General features: G+C 37.0%; 1 long non-coding RNA gene across 1 annotated transcript in view; it reads left to right on the forward strand.

Moving 5' to 3' along the window:
* Positions 1–9891: 9891 nt before the first annotated feature.
* The window catches only part of LOC106511237 (uncharacterized), a 9130-nt gene continuing 6454 nt past the window's right edge, over positions 9892–12567 (forward strand). The window contains exon 1 of the long non-coding RNA XR_001309495.1: positions 9892–9945. This is a non-coding gene — a long non-coding RNA (uncharacterized LOC106511237). The remainder of the gene's footprint in view (positions 9946–12567) is intronic.

Below are 12567 nucleotides of genomic sequence, written 5' to 3' on the forward strand. Positions count from 1 at the left end.
TAGTTAGCTCTAAACTCCGAGTTAAGACCTTTTCAAAGAGATGATCTCAAAAACCTCACACTAGTTCATTTAAAGGCTCATTTATAAACTTTTAAATCACCACCAATTTTAAATTATACCATTATCACAGCAAAAATRTTATGAATTCATTGTGGAAGTGCCCCATAATGGACCACAAGTGCTACAGCTAGCTGCTGCGGATGTGTTTATGCTCACTAAAAACCACAGCTTTTTACAATAAGAAGCAAGTGATGCAAAATAAAAGAACACATACAATTTTTTTATGTTGGGAGTCGTTTTGAAATGGTTCCTACTTGAACTGATCATTAACTCTAAATAGATCAGAATTAAACTCTTTTACTCTAATCTAAAAGTGTTTAAAGAGCTTTATGCAACTAGTAAAAAATTATTGTCATGAAACTTGCTTAAACAATATAAGCTATTAGCCTACTGAAAACTGAAAATAATTTAGCATTTAAACACATGCAACTTGCTTGCTAAGAAGAATTTTCACATAAAAGGTCATCCAGGACGATTGGGGAGGAGAGTACACCTCGTCACTTTTTAAAGGGCTAAGCGTTCTGCTTCGAAATAGACCGCTGGGAGACTCAAATGACTCAAAAGGCTATATCAGCAAGCACTTGTGGTTGACGTTATTTATTTATTAATTTGAGGCCTGTCTACTGACACATCTGAGTGGTCTAATTGCTGTGAATTGACACCGGTTACAGTCTATAATGGGAACTTGGGAGTCTTTCCTAACCGCAGTTCATTCAGGTGCCCCTCGCTGCAAATTAACTGCCCTGAAAATGTCTGATTGCAACACGGGAGCTGTGGGGCGAGACAGGATTATCAGTCTTTGTTGTGTGCCTGTGTCTATTATCCTGACCTCTATTCACAGTGGGCCCTTAGGAGTGTCGCTTCCAGCCACACAGCAAACTAYCCCATCCCCGACAAACAACAAGTGAACCAGAGATCTCCCCCTGTCCCAATGCACAAGACACTTACAGCTCCAACACTGGGCAAAGCACTCCACTGCAGGTAAGGCTATCAAATCCCTATTGATTTAATAAAGATAAATTGGAGGCACTTCCTTTCACTGTTATTGCAACAGACGTGATTGATTGTTTTCGTTGACTGGTCACCTCGCTGGRTTACAGTTGGTGGTGGAAGTTCACTGCTGGTCAAGAGCTGCTAACAAAGTCTTTGTTCATCCAGGACTTTTCAAATATGCAGGAACTTAATGTTGCAACCAGCTGAGGTTTAGCCAGTTTTCAGCTTTTTGGAGGCTTGGATCTGGTAGAGCTTTGGCTGCGTAAAGCGTTGTTGTGTTTTGATTTGCACTGTGCTGTTAATTGTGATGCTGAGCTGTGTGTTTGCTCATATTTTCACTGAAACTTTTCTGTTAAAASAAAGGGCATGCTTAGGTTTTTTTAAAATACAGTTTTCTTTTATAGCTTTTATAAAATGTATAATGCCAGAATTTAAAAACACAATTTCTTTAGGGATTTGTAATAGTTTTTCAATGTTGTAATTATGGGATATGCTTTTTAAAATTTCTTAAACATCATTTGTTATTTTAAGATGTTTCATATTTTACATTTTTCATTACCCGGTGTTGTATTTATTAACCAAACATAAATTGGGAATTAAAAAAAATTAAAAGTCAAAGCTCTCATCACTTACAGAATTGTAGTTTATATGGGCTATAATAAGATGTTTATTTAGTTGTTTTTAGAGGTGCATACTGGATTGTTTTAACAAAAAGAAAATGCAAGAGGAAAACAAACACATCCTCATCTAATCACAAAAATTAATATTTACTTTTAATAAATAAGAACAGCGTAATAAATTATTCTTTGCTATAAAAATAAAACAGAACCGGAGCTTTGAGCTTTAAGCAGCAAATTTTCAGCATTTAGTTTGACCTGAAACCTAACTACATGTATGAAGAATAAATTTAAAAAAAATTAAACATTTGCAAATTAGTTTGAAATATATCTTTTTGTGTTGGCTTATCTGCAATTATGAATTACCTATTTTTATTTACACTTTATTTCCTGCAAATTAATTAACATTTTTTAGACTGCTTTGCTGAGTAAATCAACAAAAATAAATTCATCTACAGAATACAATGAAGCTTAGTTATTATTATTGCATCAAAAAATCTTAAATATCTATAAAATAAAAAAAGATAAATAAAACCACTTTTAACAAACCTGTTAAAACAATTTCAAATCAAGTGTTTATGTTGACTGCATAAGAGAGAAAAATAAAAGAGAAGTATTTTTTTGGCAACCAGTGGTAACAGGATATAAAGTTTTCATGTTGATTAGGTAGACTGTTTTCACTGAGCTTATCTCAAACTTGCCCACAGACTGTGGAGCCTCACTGATCCTCCCTCAGCCCACGACATCAGATGAGGGGGATGATTGCAGTCTTGAAATCAATGAAACCACAAACCTCCCTGATAATGCCTCCTCTCGGGGTGCAGTGGCACATCCAGTCCGGGTGCTATTTATTCCTCTTCCCAAAGCTCATGTTGAAGACGCTGTATTTGTGGGCTGAGTTGGAGGTTAATGCTAGTCAAAGATTTAAATGTTTATCGAAAGCAGCTGGAAGTGCAAGAGTAACATCACTACTGCAGCTACTGCAGCTACTACAGCACAGATCCTATTTTACTGATAAAAAGGCATTAGAAAATATGAGATTCAGCAAAGACACCATGCTGATGGAATAGCGGACAGTTCCATGTAAATAAGACTAAAGGCACTGCATTTGAACTTTTGTTATCTAGCAATAAGCGAAAACTCTCTGGAACTCTGTGCTTCGCAAGGAAACTTGTGCTCTTGGCTCCCCAGAGAAACATTCACACATCTCTAACCAATTTGACAATATAAAAGTCTCTCACGCTCTCTGATCGCCCATTGCTGGCCCCTGTTATAGTTCCCCAAACAATAAAGGGACAATATCAGATTAATATTTGGTTTGTTCTTGGTTGGGGTTTGCCCTCGTGGGACAGAACACCCCCCCATCTCAAGCCACAGAGCAGTAAGAAGGATTTAGTCGACGGCGCAGAGCACTGCCAGAGATGTCTTAGAATTCGAGGTCACTGGTGGGTAGTAAAGTTATCTAAAGAGCCAGTTTTTGTTGATTTCCCCCTCCAGCTTGGAATGAATGTCAGAGATTAGCTGTCCAACCATCCTTTGTGACGTCTAGAAGCTAAAGAGACACTGTGTTGCCATTTTGTGTCCTGTCAGACAATGCAGGGGGCAGGACTGTCATTTCCATGACATGCCATGCCTCTGATTGGTCCTTTTGTTAAAAGGACCTGAAGGGAAATTTATTCTGTTTAACACTGATTTATAAACACACTACACATTCTTGTTTTTCATTGGGATGTCTGAACTATTTTTTAAAATCAAATGCGTAATTATGTATTTCTTATATACTGTGATTAAACTCTGATTAAATAAAAGTGCAGGCTCTGTTTTGAGTGATTTGTGATATGGGCTGTACTTTTTAAGGGACAGATTAGTTAAAACATGCCTTATGATAACACAACAGGCAAACAGATATTTTATCAGATTGCAGAATTTGGCAGGACGGGCTTCCGGTGACATCTTTTGCCCCAGAGTTAGTAGCTTGGTCGGAAGGTTGTAGAACTACTTGATTTCCTGGTTCTGGGTCAAATAGCTCAAGACTGCAGGTCAGTATTTGGTCCATCTGAAAGAGGGTGTATGTCCTTATTCATTTGCAATTAAATGTTYGTCTAAATTCTGAATCTGTCTTTCAGTTTGTTCTTGCCTACTCAGTAATTCTCACAGACCAATGGTGGTCTTGCATGTAATTCAATCAATATTCTGCCTTCTTTCCTTGCTCTGGATTCTGAGACTGACCGATTGTTTTGCAGAAACGTGCATTGTGGAAGACAGAAAAGTAAAGGTTATATTTGTCCTCAGACATGAGCATAAATGTCTAAGAGAATGTAATGTAGGAAAATGAAAATAGTTTTAGGTGAAAGACAAGATTTATTGTKGTTTGCCAACATTGGCTTCTGTCTAACTGCTGCAGCAAGAGTTTGCAAAAATCTTAGCCAATTTGAAACTCACTAATTATTTCTTAACTACTTAAAACTCAGTAAATGTCAAGTTTAATTGCACACTGCATAGACACCATTCATTTTGGTGTTTCAGTTTTCTGTAAAGCGGTTGTTTCATGGTCCACCGTCTGACAATTAACTGACGGACCGTCACACATGGTTAATCAGACTTTATTAGATTTCCTTTTTCCAGAGACCCCAGYGTCTTATATGTTGATTGACAAGTCTATAGAAATGGACATTTGTAAAGGTAGAGTCAAAATGTCAAATGAACCGTATTTGATCTACAAAATGTCTGTATCAAGCCTCCCTTTGGCCCYAGGATTTCTAAAACCTAACCGCAGAATTTTGTAAAAACCTGAAAGCTGGTATTAAAACTTCAGTCAAATATTTGACATTCCCATTTCTGAGGCTGTCAGGATGTCTTCTAGCCTTGCAGTATAGGTTGTATAAATTGTTTCCCTWAGGAAGAGCACTGTAGATACAACCCACCATATTAAACAGGAKCATGTTGAGCTATAGCAGGAGAGTATTATACAAAATCTTATAAAAAGATCTGCTGAGTTGCTCTGGGGTGCATCGTCCTGAACTGGTTAAAAGTAGTAACTTAAAAAAAAAAACTCAACTCATCCATCTCTAATATCAGCAAGCTTTTGAAASCGTCACATTTATGAGTTACTGCCAGCAAGTGATTCCGGTTAAAAGATCTGTTTTACTTGAGAATTTAAAAGTACCCATTTAAATAATATATTTTAGCACTGTCAGTACTATTGTTTTATTTCATAATTCATTGTCTATGCTTTGGTCTGTATATGTGTGGCCCAAAATCTCATACTTTTACAGGGAACACTCGAAACAAGGGCAGAAAACCCTTATTATTTGGCTTTTTTTTCCCTCAATGTGGCSGAAACAGTCATTTATTTCTGTGTACATTGAAATTATCTGTCCATTTTTTAACCATCACGTAGATACTTGATAAATAATAAAGGGAAAATGACAAAAAATGTAATCTGTACCCCCCCCCCCAAAAAAAAAAAAACCCAATAAATAAATAAATAAATAAATAAATGCAAGAACTTTGTTTCTCATTCAAAGAGCAGAACCTGCAGCTACATAATGTAAAATATTGCCAACAGTGATCATGAACTTCACAAAAAGTTCAACCAGTACAAGGTTAAAAAATATTCTGGTGTTTCTGCAACATGAATTCTTTCTGTATTGAATGGAAGAATGAAATCTAGTTCTTAATGCTGCGCTGCTCTACAGGTGGYTCAAGTGTTTGAATTCACCAAGGTAATAATATTGGACATGTTCCTTCAGGTCATCAATTATTGTAAATGAATGATTTTTTTAAACTGCAGTTATACTTGGATGACTCATGAATTATTTAGTGAGGGCAATAAGAATTAGAGGGACACTGTCCTCTCATGTCCTTCCCAGGTCACCCAGCTAAAGTTCTTTTCCTTAAACTTTTTTTTTGTTGCATATTGAACATTATCATTCAGTGAACAACAGAAGCACTTACCTGGCAGAGTTCAAGAAATAACTGGTTATTTTGTCAGTTTCAGTTTATTATTTTTTCTTTTTTACATACAGTTATCATGATTTTCATGTCAAACGCCAAACGATTCAAAGAAGTCAAAAAACATCAGGACAGTTGCATTTTTACAATTCCATTGCATCACTTTTTTGTTGGCAACACTTCATCAGTCTTTGGTTGCTGAGGTGAGCAGTTGCTGTAGTTTCAAAAAGTAAAACGCTTCCTGGTGTTGGTTTGATGCAAGATTCCACCTGCTCAGTCCTGACAAGCCTTGTTTGTTGTTTCCTAATGAGCTGTATTTACTCAACTTCTAACCCAGACTTGTTTACTACAAACCCACAGTCTTATAGGTAACTTACAGGGGTTRGACAATGAAACTGAAACACCTGTCATTTTAGTATTGGAGGTTTCTTGTCTAAATTTGACCAGCCTGGTGCCCACTCTTCATTAATTGCACATTGCACCAGTAAGAGCAGAGTGTGACAGTTCAATTAGCAGGGTAAGAGCACAGTTTTGCTCAAAATATTGCAATGCAACATTATGGGTGACATACCAGAGTTAAAAAGAGGACAAACTGTTGGTGCACATCTTGCTGGTGCATCTGTGACCAAGAGAGCAAGTCTTTGTGATGTATCAAGAGCCACAGTATCCAGGGTAATGTCAGCATACCACCAAGAAGGACCAACCACATCCAACAGGATTAACTGTGGACGCAAGAGGAAGCTGTCTGAAAGGGGTTTGTGTGGGCTAAAACCAGGTGTTTCAGTTTCATTGTCTAACCYCTGTATCTGCATGACTAACATTAATGTTCCAATAAATGCACAAATATACCCGCTTTCATTGCTTCAAAAATGTTCAGTGATGCAAAACMTAAGTTACAAATGTTGTTTTTGGGATCTATTTTATGGATATTTCTGTAGCTTTTCATCAGTTCTGATATATTCATTCATGAATGCAGTGACAAGGTGTATTCTCTAATAGGTTTTGAAAGTGTTGCTGAGTCTGTTAAGTAAGGACTAATATAAAGTCTTGGCATGATTCAAGGTCATTTCAGCACAGACATTTCAGCATTTATCTATTCGTTGTAAGCATATTCCTTTTATAAAAAATTGAGATCTTGCTTTGACTAATACGAAAACCAACTTATTATCATGCATATTGAAGCATTTTATCACCCTTACTCTGTTTYTTTTTCCGTTTTGTAAATGTGAAAAACAACAAAGCCTTGAAAATGTGCTTGTAGAAACAGTAAGCAAAGTGAAATAAGAGCTGTAGACTAATATCTGGAAAAAAGCTTGGGGTGTGATGGGTCGTGTTTACAGCCGTGGTGTCAGCCGACCCGTGGATCCAGACTGGACCAGTGGAATAAGCATGTAATTCAAGTCGTCAGCCCCTTTCCATGTTGCAACATATAGAGGAAGCCTCCATCAGGTGCTGCAGCTTGACTTTGAAATGGCCCTTTTGAAGTGAACTAGCCACTCAGGCACTTGCTTTCCAGTTCCGTGCATGACRCTATCATTACATTACTTTAAGAGCATTTTGAGGGCCGTTCAAATAGTGTTTAAATGGAAACTATTGGAACAAGTCTTAACTGAGTGGCACAGGCCATCAGGAGCGCAGTCATACCACCACTGATATGGGCTTGCATCAGCGATGGCTAAAGCAATATGCCCGGCCGTCAGGAGTTTATAATGAGCATTGAAAGGGATGCCAATATCTATACCTAGTTCATCTCTTAGAAAAGCTGCCACATATTGTGCTGCTCTGGCCCAAGGCTCAATCCTGATACCTAGATAGGACTCCAGCTGTGTGCCTCACTGAGATAGCAAACCACAAACATTGCTCTGACCAAAGTGCTGATAAAGGAATCATGACAACCGAAGAGTTATTTCAACGATACTTTCACTTTGTCAGTTTATTTCTAAAACTTTAGTTTTCTTCTAAAAATGGTCAAGTGCTGAACAGGAAATGAGTCAATCAGATGCCAACTTGTTAAAGGGAAGCCCGACTGGTTGGAATGACATTATTTGATGAACATCTACCGGTACTTCAATTGTAAAACAAAGATTGTTAAAATACTGTAAGTTGCTAAGTTTTTATGAAATTTTATAAATATATGTATATATATATATATACACATATATAATGTCACACGGATGGTGACATATTATTTACGCTGCTAAGCTTTAGTAGGTGTTCYGGTTTGAGCAAGTTATCCAACTCTGAAGGTTAATCTTGAGCAATATCTGACGATCAGCCCTTTTAAATGAGAACAGAGCGCAGTGACAGAGAGGAAAATGTAGAAATGATGGATGGAGGACAAAAAATCTGCTTCGTAAAAGGAGAACCTCAACTTAGCCTGTTAGCTTTTGAGTTAGCACATGGCCATGGGTCATTTATATACAGGCTATGGCGATATAGTCTTAGCTACGGTATATATATAAAGTGACCCCACATATTTATTTGTAGTAGTATAGTATATGGTTACCGAGCTAACATTRTTAGCTTGGGAACTCTATATCACCATCTCCTATTTATGTATTAGCTTGGGAGCTAATGTGAAAGCTAACAGGCTAAGCTGAAATTCTCCTTACATGAAGCAGCTCTGTTGTCCTCCATCCACATTTTCAGTTGCAGGCTGAKTCATTYCTTCTCCTCTGTGTCAAGGTGCTCTGGTTTCATTTTAAAGGGCTGATTGTTAAATATTGTCCAAGATTAACCTTCAGGAGCTCTCACACAGGAACACCTAGTAAAATGTAAAGTATAAAAACTAAACAAGTAAAAGTATTTTTACTGTCTTTTTTTTTAATTGAAGTAAATGTCTCAGCAATGTCCAATGTTGCAACTAGTTGGCATTCCCTTTAAGTAAAAATACATAGGACAAACCATTAGAAACAACTGGTGATCAGGATCACTTTAAAATTATACAACAACAACTGGCTCCTTGGAATCAAAGTAAGAGAGAGAGAAAGATGGAGTATTTAGCTACTGTACATGACAACCAAATCCTTTATTAATTAGTGAGGCAGTCATGACAGGAATTTGAGAAATTACAGACTAAGCATTACACAAGCTTGCAGAGATCACAGAGGATCACTTTCCATTCCTCGTGCTTTTTTTTTCTGAGCTACAAGAAAACGAGGAAACAGCAAGCGTTCATCCCTGAACCGACTTCAGAGCAGCCTGTTGTCAGATGCCTCTCCAACTTCTTCTGCTTCATGCCATGATTAATTCAGGCATAATGTATGTTAATATATGTTAATCTTTGTCACTGATATGCTAATAAATAACTTCTCTGTAAATCTCACTTGTTTGTGGCGGCTGCACACGCTGATTGACGAAGGTRCTTTGCTGAAACTCTTAGGAAAGATTATCTCTACAAACTGAATTCTATGGCCAACTTCTGCTCTTTATGGATTTGCCCAGGGAAATAAACRATTACATTTAAAAACAGCAGCTCTTTCTAGCAAACATTAAAATAAAAACATGTTCTCAGAGCAGAACCAGTATTCATGTGACCTAAGTATTTTACTGTTTTATAAGAAAATACGCCTTTTTAAAATTTGTTTATTGAAAATACTATTTGACTGTCCATACTATGTAAGAAATAGAAGAAAAACTGTTTAATTTGTAATTTTGCAAAAAATAAATTACTGTAATAAAAATCRCAACAGTCCTTTGTTTCTTTTTTTAAACATACAATTAAAAACTAGGGAATATGATCTCTTTATTAACAGCAGGTGGCACCAGCTCATCATAATGTAAAGAACCAGATTCAGCTGAACCTTCATTTCATAGCAAATTGCATTATGACTAAACAGATTAAAGTGGGGCAATGAGAGGAAAAGATTTCTGACCTTTCAAATGATGATGAAATCAGCTGTTTGTAATTGTCTTTTTTTAGTTTTTGTTTAAACATCCATTTTGATATCAGGACAAGAAACTAAAGTGCCGTTCTTCTGTGTATAATTTAGAAGCAGATGACCGATGTTGTTATGTGACTGCCGTTCATCAGAGCTGAAAGCTGTTTGTCTGCGATACTTCAGTTTGTTGAGAGCCAGACGCTCAGAAGCGAGGGTCCGGGAGTGTTTACAACAGAGCAAAAATACAAACGCTGCAAAACATGTTGCAGCTTTTACTAAAAGAAATGTCAGGGACGGAGTGAGGCTTTGTGTTTGCTGTAGATAACTCTTTCTGCACTTTGACCCGAAGGCTTCTATGCTGCCATTACTAGCTGTTCTTTGAGAGCCCCGAATGCCTTGATGGGATCGGATCGACATTCTTTAGCTGTGATTTAAAAGAGGTAAAAATCTACAGCACATTTCTTTACTGCAAACATTTGTTTTCTCTTTTATTTTTACTTTAAAGTTCATGGTCAAGTTGTCTAGACAAGGACACCTGCATCTATGTAAAAGGACTTTGGATTAATTTTTTTTTTCATGCCAGAACTCCAGTGAATATTTCATGATTCCATTTCACTCTATTTGTCTTGGTTTTTTGTGACAATCAAGCCGTTGGAAAACAGTCATCAATTATTCAAATTGGCTCAACGCTCTTTAAAATTTATCAGATCGGTCAAATGCATCTATTAATACAAAGAAAAAGGTTGTTGAACAGTTTCGTTTTCGCAATTAAGTCCTTGAGAACAACACAAAAACATTATTAATTAACAGCTACCAGATGCAAAGTGTTTGACTTGAACACAGTTTTTACATAACTATGTCATAACCACCTTCACAGCTATTTTCATAAACAGAAAAGTGAATTAACAAAAATGCCAAATTTGCAAATGGTTTCTACTGTTCTATAGAGTTTAATGAATTTTGAATTTGTGGTTTTAAAATTCGGCTTTTGCAGAAACTGCAAACCGTTGGTTGTCCCAAAGAAAGGTTTCAGCACATTTTTTATTTAAATTTTTTTGTAGCTAGTTTTCACTAATTCATAGCTATTTAAACAACAAAAAACAACTTTCTTCACATTTTATTATCCAAATCTAAACCGATTAGGGGCCATTGCAAACTATAAATTGAAGGATTTCTCAAACGTATTGACTTTCTTTTAATGTGCTGCTATTTTACGCTTTTCTCAACATGTTTACTTTACTTTATCAAGTTTGGCGACGGGGAGGGGGGGACATGAAGAACAGTATTAATGATCAGGAAAACCCTGCTTACAGTTGCGCTCGTAAACACATTGGTCATTTGCTTAGTCAATGTTGTGGAGGATAATGACATGTTGAAAATAAATGAGCCCTCTCATAATCACGGCTAATCTGCCATCGCGAACCGTCTCGTGAAAGACATTAATCACATTTGAATCCAGCGGGATGTTTTTATTTGGGACGCCTCAGGACAGGTTAGTGCGTGCAGACAGCTTGGAGTTGCACCTACTGTAATACATTGCCTGCTAATTGCTAATTATACCGTTTTCAGAGGAGCAAAGACACACTGGGTTCATCCTGTTATTGTTCATTTCACATTATGTTGAAGTTTCCGCTAATGATTCCATTTTGTTCATTGCACACAGACWGAGGAGTTTATCTACTGTCATGTGCAATATGCATCCATAGTGTGCCGGATAGAGTCATTGCACATAGGTCAGTGCTGCACACAAACAAAACCTTTTAAAAGGACCGTTTTCAACTGTGCCATTTAAAAGTCTTAATTGAATTTAAATGATTGTTTGCTTAGTGGGCCATAAAGTCCCTCAACAAAATGTCTAATGGAGCCATAACATCAAGTGAAGACTTTAAAACAGTCAAGAAAGCATAACAACAAATCTCCGAGCAGCTCAACTGTAAATACTAATTGTTATTGCAGGTGGAAAACTCCTTCCAAAAAAAAAGCAATTCAGCTTAGAATCTAGATCTAAGCAAATATATGTAGCACACTTTTACAGCTTAGCTGCGTTCCTGCAATTCCCAAATGGTCACCCTGCGGATAGAGTGAAGATTGCGCCGCAACGGGGCTTCTAATGACTATAATAGTTTTTAGGATGTGAAAATACTGCTCAACGACCAGCACTGATCTGAGCTCTTGAAAACAACCACATATCAAAGCTTTAATAAACAGAGCCGCACTTTGAATTTCCTGCTTCGAGTTGACTCCACGAGGCTTCAAGTGGCAAACGTCTCCGCACCCGGAAGACACAGTCACAAAGAATYCCTGAAACCGTCGTCACTGAACGTCAGATGTTCTGTCTACGAACGCTGACTCATAACACATTTATCTGCTGCTTCAAACCTGCAAATATGTCTCAGCCATACTTTCTCGTGACAGTGTGTTGCATTAGTTCGTATGCTCCGGAACTAATAAAATAAATAAATGCTTGACAAGCAGATGAGCTTTAGCTCATTAAGAATGAAACCCCATGCAGCCGGGTGTCTTATAGTCAGCCTGGTTACATCACACTTCTTGAACAGAACAGAAACTGTGATGCAACAAGAAAAACAGCCTGTTCAAGGAGACATTTTGCTCTGGTGTTGACGAGAACTATTTTTTTTAGGTACAATATAATGGTGCATGTTTATGTTTGCTTGTATTTCTGAGGCAATCAAGAAGGTACATTTTCTTTTAGTTTGATTTTATGTTCTTGTGTTCTTGTTATACTGATGAAGGACAAACTCCATGTTACATACAAGCTGCACTGCACTGCAAAAATTGTCAGTCTAACCGAGTCTTACAATCTTAAATCAGCCAAACAGTATTTTTGAGCTTGTTTTGAGACTGATGTACTAAACAAGAGCAGGATGTGTTAGATTATTGATCTTGTTAGCCTGAAAATGTTTCTTAAACAAGTCAAGTACATTTATCTTACTGCACTTTATTTCACAACATTTGAGAAGATTCAGACTATAATCTATGGATGGGCAACTGGTGGGTGACTTCCAACTGGCTTGCTAATTAGGACCTGCCCATATATATAT

The sequence above is a fragment of the Austrofundulus limnaeus genome, unplaced genomic scaffold (assembly GCF_001266775.1).
Source record: "Austrofundulus limnaeus strain Quisiro unplaced genomic scaffold, Austrofundulus_limnaeus-1.0 Scaffold8, whole genome shotgun sequence".
NCBI classification, from domain to species: domain Eukaryota; kingdom Metazoa; phylum Chordata; class Actinopteri; order Cyprinodontiformes; family Rivulidae; genus Austrofundulus; species Austrofundulus limnaeus.